Below are 13,071 nucleotides of genomic sequence, written 5' to 3'. Positions count from 1 at the left end.
GTTAATGTTGCTTTTCAATTTGAAAGTTCAGAACGAGTTTTCGCAGGTATCTACTAGGTCAGTTTAAGATTTGATAGATCTTGGTAATAATAACCTGTTCACGTAGTAAATATGGTAAAATTCTACTTTAGCTACTTTTCGCTCTCTTGGAAAAGGGTTAGGTTAGGAAACTGAAACTTTCAGGGATAGGGCTAAAGGCCAAAGTATATCCTGGGAAGGTATTTTGAAGTACCTACCTTTACTCCTTTTCCCTCTAGAGGGTCCTGACCTTTGAAAATCTGTGTGTTATAAAAGTGAAACCTTGCAAAATAGATCTTCTGATTAAATGAAGTACAACCAAATTGTTTTCAGCTTAACAAATTTTTTCAATTCCAATTTATAAGGCTTTGAAGATGTGCCAATACATTTCCTAAATTTTGAAAAAAATATTGATATGGCTTAAAATTCTACTCAAATACCAGGAATTGCATTTCCAGAACTAAAGCCAGAGAAAAAAAAACTGATAACTGAGAATTAAGGTAAAATGTTGGGTCAATATCTACCAAATCATATTATTGAGTTAGGAATAAAGTGAATACACCATTCAATGCCTTTTGGTCAATATCTACCAAATCATATTATTGAGTTAGGAATAAAGTGTATACACCATTCGATGCCTTTTTTATGCTGATTACAAATATAGGCCTAATAAGCATTTCTATCAGAAATGAATTTCAGCCCCCCTCCTATATAGGCTATACCTAACCTAACCCTGAATTGGCATATATAGGGGGGGGGGCTTAAATTCATTTCCAATAGAAATGCTTATAATATTCGTAATAATCATTAAAAAATGCATCAAATGGTTTATTCAATTTAGTCCTAAATAAATAATATTATTTTGTATATATTGACCTACCTTTTTTTATGCTGATTACAAATAAAATAAGCATTTCTATCAGAAATGAATTTCAGCCCCCCCCTATATAGGCTATACCTAACCTAACCCTGAATTGGCATATATAGGGGGGGGGCTGAAATTTATTTCTGATAGAGATGCTTATTATATTAGTTATCAGCATAAAAAAAAGCATCAAATGGTGTATTCACTTTAATCCTAACTCAATAATATGATTTGGTAGATATTGACCAAATGTTGTCTTATCAAAATTTCAATAGGTAGTAGACCTGTCATGTAGGCAAATTTCAGGACCCTCTAGATGGAGAAAAAGTGGAGGCAGGTACTTCAAAATACCTTCCCAGGACGTACTTTAGCCTGCAGAACCATCCATGGAAGTTTCATTGTCCTAACCTATCCACTTTCCAAGATAGCCAAAAGTAGCTAAAATAAAATTTTACTGTAAATATCTGTTTCAATTCTAAGTATTCCCCTGTCCAACTTTTTGCTAACAGGTATTTGCTTAAATAGTGGAAACAGAATTGTTAGCTAACAGGAATAGGCTAAATTACCAACAAGCATTGGATTTGTGGGTACATTTCTAGGTGGCACTATAATGTAGCTAGGATGAAAGTGAAACATCTTTTGATGCCTTTTTATGCTGTTTCATAATTCAATAATTGCTTCTGGGGCTAATTGCATCTTGAGCCCTTAAAGGGGCCCCAAACATATTTAATTTTTGTAACCACACAAAGAAGGGTAAATTTTTTTGGCAGTTCATATTATTGACTTGCAAATAAAGCGAACATACTATTCAATGCCTTTTTTATGCTCTTTACAAATATAATAATCATTTTTGTCAGAAATGAATTTTACCCCCACCTCTATAGATATAGATTCATGGTGTATATTTGCACATTAGGGGGTGGGGGTGGTGTAAATTTTAAAATTAAATCTCATTTGTATCAGAAATAAACTTTATCCCCACCCCCTATAATGTACAAATAGCCTATATGGTGGGGGTAAAATTCATTTCCAAAAAAAATTATTGTTATATTTGGAAAGAGCATGAAAAAAAACATCAAGTAGTATGTTTAGTTTATTTATAAGTCAATAATAGGAAATACCAAAAATTTACCCAAAGAAGTTATCAACACTAGTTAGGTTATTGAAAAGTGGTTAAAAACATATCACTAGTTTATAAATTGTTCAAGAGTAAAATATTCCAAAAATACTTGTTTACAACAATTCAAACCTCATTTATCAGGCAATTCAAATATAAGCCATTTTCCTACCATTTCAAGTTTTTCAAATGCCATCAACAGTAATAGCACTGAATTTTGTGATTCAAAACTTTGCTGTTGACAATTCAGGGTACATTCCAATTCAGGGCATGGGTGTAGGCAGCATATTGTCGAGGGGGGGGGCCGATATTGTCTAGAGGGGCAGTTGATAGTGTGATGGAGTCTTATCATCTGCTTTTTCCAAACCATCTGCTTTTTCAGCCATATCTAATGTAAATTTGAAGGTCTAGGGGGGGGGGGGCAGCTGCCCCCTCCCTATGCCCATGATTCAGGGTATATATTTTTACATTAGGGGGGGGGGGTAAAGTTCATGGTAAATTTGCAGTGGGCCATATAATTTAGCTAGGATGAAAGTGAAAAAATCATTTGATGCTTTGTTTATGCTCTTTCATAATTAATATAAAATATCTTCAGTGTCACTTTAAGGGCTCAAGATGCAATTAGTCCCAGAAGCAATTATTGAATTATGAAAAAGCATAAAAAAGGCATCAAATGATATTTCTACTTTCATCCTAGCTAAATTATAGTGCCACCTAGAAATTTACTGATTTGTTAATGATGTTCTATTGTAGGCCTAACTACTTTTTGGAATATTTGAAAGAGATTAGGTTAGGAAAATGAAACTTTTAGGGATGGCTCTACAGACTAAAGTATGTCCTGGGAAAGTATTTTGAAGTACCTACCTCTGCTCATTCTCCCTCTAGAGGGTTACCTTTGATGACCTTTACAAATCTTTATTTTATGAAAATGAAAACTTTCAAAACATATCTTTTGCTTAAATTAAGTTCAAGAAAACTATTTTCAGGTTCATAACTTTGCTCAATCCCAATTTGCAAAGTTTCAGAGATCTGCAAATACATTTCCTAAATTTAGAAAAAACACATTGATATGACTTAAGATTTTACTCAAAAAAAGAATTGCATTTATAGAACTAAAATTATAGAAAAAGAAACTGATAACTGAAAATTAAGGTAAAATGTTGTCTTTTCAAATTTCAGTAGGTTTAGACCTGTCAAGTAGGCAAATTTCTAAGACTTGGAAGTCAAAAGACAGTTAAAATGGAAGTTTGGCAATACCTTCCCATAGTATGGTTTTGACCCTGGACTCATATCTCAAAGTTTCATTTTCCTAACCTAAACCCTTTCCAAGATAGCAAAAAGTAGCTAAACTAGGATAATATCATGTTAGCTAACAGTTTCTAGTTGGATAGCAGAAATACTATTGTTGGGATAGGCTAATTGTTAGCTAACAGGTTTTCATTTGATTGGCAGAAAAATCCCTTTGTTTTATCATTAGCTATCTAATTTCTCTGGATAGCTTACCATAATACTGTAGGCTATACACAGCCTCCAAATTAATTCTAGGCTAGGCTAGTTAATCTATTTTTACTAATATATGTTGATCTATTTAATTTACAGGGATAAGACTGAACAAATAAATATACCAGAATATACTTATCAAAGAATTTTTATTTATAATAATAACTACTAGGCTATAGCAATTGGATCCCATCTCCCTTCCTCTACAAGTAGTGTCAGTTGGGGACAAAGAGAAGTTCCTTCTCAGAGAGAAGAAACTGAAGTTTTGAATTAAGCTGCAGGAAAACATATAATTTATAGAAATTTACCCCTTGTATTGACAGGGGTGGATCCAGGATTTTTTCTAGTGAGAGGTGCAAAATATTTTACTCCAAAAAATTTGCAAACAAAGAAATTCCAGCAATTTAAAGGAAACCTCAATGATTATATGCTGTAGGTAGGTTTTGGAAATAGTCGTAAATTTAATCTAAAATCTGCTGAGGGTTAAAGTTTTGACAAATCTGTTGAAATTAAAATGATGTAAAAATATTGATACAAAAAATATCATGTTATAAAATCACCCCACCATAAAAAAATAAAAGGCTGTTTGGCCTCTCTGAAAAATTATTTGAAAAAAACTACGTTTTCTAAAGAGTTAAAGAGGCTGAGTTACAAGGTTGAACCTTAAAACGTACAGGGATTAAGAGGCACAGTTGGGGGGCTGCCGTCCCCCAAACCCCCCGATTTTGCAGCCTCTTTTGTAAAGGTTTTTTTAAGGTCACCCCCCGCTTTTGCTCTTGTGAAGAACTGGTTTGCAACACAAACAAAGTCTGCTGTAGTTTTTAACCATAAAAACAACTATAGCATCTTTTATCAATGAGGGCTACCACCCCCCGGTTTTGCCCTTGCAAAGAACTCTTTTACAACCAAAACAAAGTCTGTTTGAATTTTTACCATAAGAACACCCTATTGCATTTATTTGATTAAAAACCCTACTGAGAATTGTTATTTTCCGTTTCCTCAGGAGATTTTTCCCTAACCAATAACAAGCTATAATGGGATGAACTTTAACAATTTTTAACAGAAAAACAGGGAGCAGAAGAAGGGCTCAGAATAAACTAGCAGTTAATTTATTTTACCATCATACATGATCACACTGAGTACATAACACTACCTGGCACAGAGACAAGTTTGTAGTTATAACTGTAACAGACTGAGTAGTAATTGCCAAATCCTCAGAAGATATTAAAAAAATGCCATTGAAGCAGTTTCATTCGTATTGGTACGACCAATTGATTGCAGGGTACAGGACTTAAAAAACCTTAACCAAAGAGGCTACAAAAGCGGGGGTTTGGGGGGCGGCAGCCCCCCCAACCGTACCTCCTAATCCCTGTACGTTTTAAGGTTCGACCTTGTAACTCAGCCTCTTTAACTCTTTAAAAAACATAGTTTTTTTTTCAAATAATTTCTGCAAGTTTTTGTACAGTTTATTACTTATTATTGCTTGACTAACTGTTAGATGATTGTGCAACATTCTTTTCTTTCTTGACAGGGTGTTTTCAAGAAGCCTTTTGCCGAAATTGGGAAATGTAAATTCGAGGGATAATTTTTTCGGTCTGAAACTATCAAAACGCCCTGCTTGGTCGAATTCCGGTTCGAATGAGTCCTCATTCACCCGGATCCGTTGCCAACTGTGGGCTGTAGGCGTGGCTGATAAAAAAAATAAATGAACATTAAGTGGCTATATTTGTTTTTTGGAAAACAGGGAAGGAGTGATTGGATTGAGCTTAAATTTCAAGGATAAGTGGATTTAAAAAAGAAACTGAGTTTCTTTTTTAAACTTTAAATTCAGTATATAAAAAATTGTCTCTGACAGGGAATCAAACCCGGATCTTCTGCCTGACAGTCAGGAACAGCAACCATTGTACCACAGAGACACTTGTTATATTATTTTAGTCTCCCGTATCTATTTTCTATTCCCGTATCTATTGGATTGAGCTGAAATTTTGAGGATAAGCTCCCAGGACAGCTTATCCTTTAAATTTCAGCCCGATTGGACAATGTTAAAGGGGGGCTGTGGTGTGAAAAATTAACATGGGCTCTTATAGGAAAATGAGGTTTTTCGTAAATGGAAAATTGGGGGATAATTTTTTCGGTCTGAAAATATCAAAAGGCCCTAATAGGTCGAATTCCGCTTCGAATGAGTCCTCATTCACCTGGATCCGTTGCCAACTGTGGCCTGTAGGTGTGGTTGATAAAAAAGAGAAATTAACTTTAAGTGGCTACATCTGGTTTTTGGAAAACAGGGAAGGAGTGGTTGGATTGAGCTGAAATTTCGAGGATAAGCTCCCGGGCCCTCGGAAAGCTTAACCTCTAAATTTCAGCCCGATCAGACCACGCTAACGGGGGGCTGTGGTGGGAGGGTCGAAACTTCCGGCCCACTTTTACCCATGAAGATAAAGTCGGAGGGGGTGAAATTTTGCACGTTTCTTATTTGGAGCTTGGGCTACAAAATTCGATCACTGCTGTCTCTCTGCGACCGCTAGGACCGGAAATCGCTTGACATTGTGTTGGGTCGCCTCTTTAAAGAGGCACAAGTGTGCCTCCTTGATATGATATTTAATATGGCAGTATGATATTATCCCCAAATCCACTGCTACATTAGGGGGGGGGCACATTCCCTCACCTGAATTTGTCACTGTGTATTGCTCTGCAACACTCACGCAACCTAAGGTTGTTGGAACCCAATAATGTCATGACAGTCCTGATTGGGTACCTCATCATATTCCAATGTGGTAGCACTGCTAAACAAAGTCAAAACCTCAGTATTTCATGTTTCCCAGCAGTTCAAAATTGTGCTCCTACCTCCATGATTGGTTTCAAAAAGTTTTAATCAGGTTTACCTGCCTTAAGTTCTTGAATGTGTATTTTTGGGTTTTCAGGATGTCATTTTGCAGCAAAATATAGCAGTTCTAGAACTGCTATATTTTGCCCTAGGGCAAAATTTCTTTCAGATAATAAATTCTATAATAAAATTTTTCATAAATATTTCACAAAATTTCATAATAGCTTTCATAGGGACAAGGCAAGAACACTACTTAATTCCTTTTTTTATGCTCCTTTCAAATATAATAATCAGTTTCCTTCCAAATGTACCCCACCATCCTTGCTCCTGGTGGTTCCACATATAGGCCTAGCCTAAGGGATGTATGAAATTAAAGGAAAAGACCAAAACAATTAAATTCATTCTTTATAATTTGCAAGATGTTTTTGTTAGTCAGATTAACATGTTTCCACTTCTTAAAATCATTTTAAATATATTAATTTGGTAAATTATTTTCTCAATCACACAGGGAGATAAATTCAGACTGAGAGGACTAATATAGAAGCCATAATGTATGATTAGATTGCAGTAATAGAGAAACAAATTACTATGGATATATATAGGGGACCATCAAGGGGAGGGGGGTGTTTCTGAGTAAATTGATTATTATATTTGAGAAGAGCATAAAAAGAGGAATCAAGTAGTGTGTTCATTTTAGTCCCTTGTCAATTGTGGAATCTTGTATGTATTTACTAAAATTATTCTTATCTTTCAAATGCCCCACTTTTCAGGACTTAAAAAAAACAACATCATAATGACATTTCCCCTTTATCCTTTTGTATACCAGCATTGTGAGTTTTAGAGATGTAGGATGCTACATCTCTAAGGTATAAGCTTTGTGGCTTGGTGCTGAACTTTCCCCAATCATCCATTATACACTGAGGATATGCCAATATCATAATGTGTAATACAAACACATATATTAATGCAGAGCCTTGTACCCTAATCCATTCGTTTCCAACCTTCAGTTTACTTTAGCTTCCTTAAAAACACTTACTGATATGGCATCTCCCTTCCCTTTTATAAAAACAATTGCTTTATTTTATTTGCTCATTCCTAACAATGATACCTGGTCTAACTTTACATTTTCTGAGTTTTCCTCCAGTCACTGCTGTTAGGGATATCCATAACCCAAAAAATCAAATGAACAACTAAATCTTCAGATTTCAAATTGATCTGACCTCAAGGACATTGCATTCCTCATTAGTGAGGGAGGCCAAAGATAAGTGACAAAAAGGATAGTTGCGCACAATTTTACTCTTCTATTTTTTTTTTCTTCTGTGAAATGGGTAAATGCTGTTCTGGGGAAAAGGGCCCTAAATTATTGAAATAGCCTAAATTAGATGGCTCATACATACATAAAAAAAAATAGAATTGCATTTTGTGAAAAAAGGACAAATTTATATGTTTGATGACTTGATGAAAAATTACATATTTTAAGTAATGCGGCATATTGACCAAATTTATTTCTCTGTAACTGGATATTTTTCTATCATCTCCTTGACAAAGTCATGCATTTTCATCAAATGGTTCTGGTCTGAAATTTTAGGCTCAAATCCTTTTAGCACACTTAGAATCAACCCCCAAACAGATTCACTGCACACTATATCAAAAGATCATTCTCTTGTTTTTTATTTAGCTAATCCCTTCATGATATCAAACATTGTCATCAGCATAGTCTGTTGTGCTCCTCAATTCAATAAAATGAATATTTTATTGAATTGTACCTTAATAACTAAATTTAATTACTGCAAACACCTAGCACAACAGGCATAGCTTGGGTTTTGAGTTTTTTAGGAGGGAGGGGGGGGGGTAAAGAATGTGCCCCAAAATTGTTCAGTGTCCACACACACAAGCTAAATTAAACTAATAACATACGCTAAATTCCAAGGTATTGGTGCTGCATACCAACACCTTTGAACTCTGAGGGAGAGCCCCCCCCCCTTAGCTGCACCTTTTTCTTCATTTTTTATTTTTCCAAAGATTAATATTTCTGTTAACTTTTTACTTGTTTGGCTATTATTATCTTGTGCTCATTTTAATTTTTCTGACTGTATATATTTCTTTATAATGATTTTTGCTTACTCCAGTGTTCTGTTTTGTATTACTACTACTACTACTAACAACTCATCGCAGCACCAAGCTTCCTGAGGCCAACACAGCTACGCACGCTCCTCCTCCCTCCCAATATATTTAAAATCTTCCTTTTTACACTCGTCCATGAATTTCTTATTTCCTTTAAATCTGTCTTTGTGGCGTCCTCCCACCCCAGACGGGGACGGCGTGCTGTCCGTTGAGCCCTAGATGGTTGGCCGAAAAGAACAATCTTCAGCAATCTGTCATCCTTCATCCGCACAACATGCCCTAACCACCTCAACCTTTCTTTCATTATAGACCTAGAAAGCGGTATTGAACCACATTTTCGTATAGCCTATTGTTTGAAATACGGTCAGTCAGCCGGGTACCCAGAACAATCCTTAAGCAATTTCTCTGGAAAACATCTAGCAAATCTTCATCCGCTTTTCGGAGCGTCCATGCTTCAGAGCCATATTTGACCACTGTCATCACTGTAGCTTCTAAGATTCTAATCTTGGGTTGCAGACTTATCTTCCTATTCTTCCAGACTTTTTTTAACTGTGAAAAAACACCCTGAGCCTTGGCTATTCTATTTTTAACATCTTCACTGCTCCCACCAGCTTTACTAATAATACTACCAAGGTAAGTGAAGTTATCACCATAATCAATCTTTTCATTACCCAACGTCACCATTTCATCTTAACTTGTCCCTAGCCTTAGTGACTTAGTATTCTTTACATTAATTTTCCAACAAATACTAGCGCCCTGAACTTGAAAAACTTCTAAAACTTCATTCATTTTGCTCAGACTTTCAGCTAGGATACTTAAATCTTCAGCATAATCCAAGTCCAGGAGACTTTTTCCTCCCCATTTATTTCGTGGTCTCCCATTGCCTTTCCTGTGCTCCTTGAAAAAAAGTCCTTCAAAATAATCCATATGAAAAGGGATAGAGCACAACCTTGCTCAATGCCTGATTTAATACGAAAACAACAGCTAATCTCATTTCCTACCTTAACCGTAGCAGTGTTATTCTCGTACATACTCTATCAACAGAATCGAACGCTTGCTCATAATCTATAAAACTGAGGACCAAAGGTGTTTGAAAACTTAGGCACTTCTCAATTATTAACCTAAGAGTGAAAATTTGGTCAACACATCCTCTACCTTTTCTAAAACCGCACTGCTCTTCTCTTAAAACTTTGTCTACGGCATCTCTCAGTCTAAAAAGTATCATATTACTAAGCAATTTGCTACCTACAGAGACCAGACTAATGCCTCGATAATTACCACACTCGCTTTTATCACCTCTCTTATAAAGTGGCTGAAGTAAGGTTTTCCAAAAATCGTTAGGTACTTCCCCTTTTTCAAAAATCATATTCATAATCTTCAGTAACTTATTTCTAACCACAGAGCCACCATATTTAAGAAACTCATTTACTACCCTATCAGCACCTGGAGCCTTATTATTCTTTAATACTTTTAGTACTGTTGCTAATTCCTCCTCACAAAACAAATCTTCCTTCACATCCAAGGTATCACAAACTTTTTCATTTTCCTCTATATTTTTTCCTGCTACTCTATCTCGGCTAAGCAAATTCTCAAAATGTTCGGCCCATCTCGCTTTAGATTTTTCCTTATCGCTAATTGCCACCCCTTTCCTATCTTTAACTTGGACAAGTCCGGATTGACTACTACCTCTCAATGTGTTAACGTGCCAGTACAATATTTTACTATTATGCCGTCTAGCTGTATCTTCTAAATCCTCCGCAATTTTATCCATGGCCTCCACTTCACACCTCCTTTGTTCATATTTCAATGCTTTCTCCACTTTCTTTACATTTCTTTTGTTTTCATGCAATCTATCACTCAGATAATTCTTGTACAAGTCCTTTCTCCTTTCTATTAAACCTAAAGCTTTTTCACTAATATTCTTAGCTGCAGTTCTAGCTTTCTTCCCTAATACACCTTCAGCAACTTCACAAATTATTTTTCTAAAATTATTCCAACCATCTTCCACATTATAAAATTTTAAACTCTCAAGTTTAGCATTCAACTGTTCCTGGAAAGTTTCTCTCAAATTCTCTTCCTGGAGTCTACCAACATCATGACTTCCCGGGAGGTACTTACCCTTCCGATATTTCAGCTTTAAATTAACCCTTGACACTACTAGATGGTGATTTTTACTTTTAACATCAATAACGGCACTTCTATATACCCTAGTATCTTGTATTGATCCTGCCAGTCTTCGGTTTACTATAGCATAATCAATGAGGTTTGCTGTCTTACCATCACGTGAATACCATGTTAGCTTATGGGCCATTTTATGACCAAACACCGTATTGGTTATAACTAGATTGTTATACCTACAAAATTGCAAAAGTCTGTATCCATTACTGTTTTCTTTTCCTACACCAAATTTACCTAAGCTGGGATACCATCTATCCTTATTTCTACCAACCTGGGCGTTAAAATCTCCCAGTAATAACATCATATTTCTACCTGGGACCTTGTCTATTTGCTCCTGTAACTGTAAATAAAATTCATCTGAGTCACTAGTATCTCCATCAGTCGGTTCTACAGGGGCATATACTACTATAACTGATACCCTGAACTTTCTAGTCATAAAATGAGCAATTAGTATTCTATTATTAATACCTTCCCAGTCTAAACAAGACTTAACAGCTTCCTTATTCATCATGAGCCCTACTCCCTGTCTATGTAACCCATCCTTCCTGCCTGAGTAAACAAATTCTATATCACCTATTTTCATGCTTCCTACCCATGGGATATGATTTTCTGAAACTCCTAATAAATCCAGTTCGAATCGTCTGATTTCGTCAGTCAAAATTTCGATACGATAGTCATTTTTTAATGTCGTAACGTTCCAAGTTCCAATTTTCATGTTCTTTAAATCATTGAAATTTTTTTCGCCTCAGGAAAAGCACTGATCCTGGATACCAGTGCAGGACGGGGATAACATATTTTCTCAAGTCTACACCTAATTGCTTAAGATGGATGGGAACCAGGCAGAAACAAGTCTCTTGGACCTACATCAATGGAGGCTTTCTGCAATCCTGTGCCCTTCCTGTTCAATACATGGTTTTCAACACTTGACGATGCTCTTCTATCAACAAGAGTCGAAATCCTGCACAGACAATCTCAAGCCTATTACCTCCGACTTATATATTCATGTCTACAAATATTATGTTACTACGGGGAGGCAACCCGTAATAGATAAATTAGATAGGACGAGATTTTTTAGCCCAAAGACGCCCATCAAAACATACCAATCCCAGAAGAATTGTCCATTAGTCAGAATCCCGTGCGAATGCTGTGTCGTTTACTAGGCTATAATTTCCTCAAGGGGCGCCACTCCTCAAGTGGGAGTAGAGTTGACCACAAGGTCCCCAGTCTTGCAGGTACCCCGAAAGGGTCGAGGCAGCCCTTTGCAGAGGCCGTTGTCCATAGATTTGGATCTTACGCCCTGTCACAGTTGTCTTCCTATAGAGTATCCTCCCGCGATGGTGTTCTGCATCACCATGCAATTTAACCCCTTGCTGGGAGAAGGTTTGCAACTCATGGAACTTGTGGACAAACCAGTGGGTCCTTTTGAGTGTACATTTGAGGGGCCTTCTTCCTCCTCCGCCTGTATTTATGACCCCGGGCAAGGGTGCCCCAGATTCTATTATGGACCCCCAGGGACAAGGTCCCCCCTTGGTTGGTGCCTCCTATAGAGGTACCCTACATATCTGTAGAGCGTTCCCCTATCGCCACCTGGGGACACGCTGAATGGCCTGGGGGAGGCCAGATGAACGGATCACTTTTGTTTTGCAAAGGCCATAAATCAGTGACATATTTAACCTACTACTTATAAATATACATAACTCACTGACTAGGCCTATATAAGTTATATACAGAAATATATAACTCAGTGACATATTTAACCTACCACTTATAAATATGTGTAACTCACAGACTAGGCTTATATAAGTTATATACAGAAATATATAACTTCCATGAAAAGATTTAAAACATCCCTCCTCATTGATAAGAAGTGTGTTCTTCAAACTGAGAAAATGTTGTATATGTAAACATGATCAATAAACAGTGTAAATAGTTTAGAAAATTATGATAAATTACTTTATTTAATTCTTAAATTATATAAGAAGTAAACTACTTTGGCTGTTTCTGTTTTGATTTTGTCTCATATTTTCATTTTGAAACATTGTAACATTTTGTCACCTGTAAACAATTTGGTTCAAAATAACACGAATAAATTGTGAAATTAATAAAAATATGAATATTGATAAAAACAATAGCTATGAAGGAGGATGGTCTGTAAAAATACTGTACAGTTAATGACAGTGATGTAACTAGCTTGAAGAATGTTGCTGAACTTCTCAACAAATAATTTGCATTGATTTTTACCAGTAAATCAGATAATTCTCTTTTTCTACTATGTCCCTAAGCCAGTGCCACCTATTCAACTCTCCCGACCAGTTATCCAAAAGCAACTTGAATTGCTAGATGTGAACAAGTCTGCTTATAACTGGTATCCAATAATACTGAAGGAACTCACCAAAAAAATCCCATTGCTGACGTGTAAAATTTTCCAACTGTCACTTGTCTTGA

At 36.1% G+C, this 13,071-nt stretch overlaps 1 protein-coding gene across 1 annotated transcript in view; it reads left to right on the top strand.

Moving 5' to 3' along the window:
• The first annotated feature begins 1,369 nt into the window (after positions 1 to 1,369).
• The window catches only part of Pbp49 (proximal sequence element A Pbp49), a 204,723-nt gene continuing 193,021 nt past the window's right edge, over positions 1,370 to 13,071 (top strand). The window contains exon 1 of the mRNA XM_089094144.1: positions 1,370 to 1,392. The gene's annotated coding sequence lies outside the window, so the exon portion shown is untranslated. The remainder of the gene's footprint in view (positions 1,393 to 13,071) is intronic.

Source organism: Artemia sp. Qi Xiang Cuo, chromosome 9, assembly GCF_049724085.1.
Source record: "Artemia sp. Qi Xiang Cuo chromosome 9, ASM4972408v1, whole genome shotgun sequence".
NCBI lineage: Eukaryota > Metazoa > Arthropoda > Branchiopoda > Anostraca > Artemiidae > Artemia > Artemia sp. Qi Xiang Cuo.
Note: the sequence above shows the minus strand (reverse complement) of the source record. Positions and strands in the feature narration are given on the sequence as shown.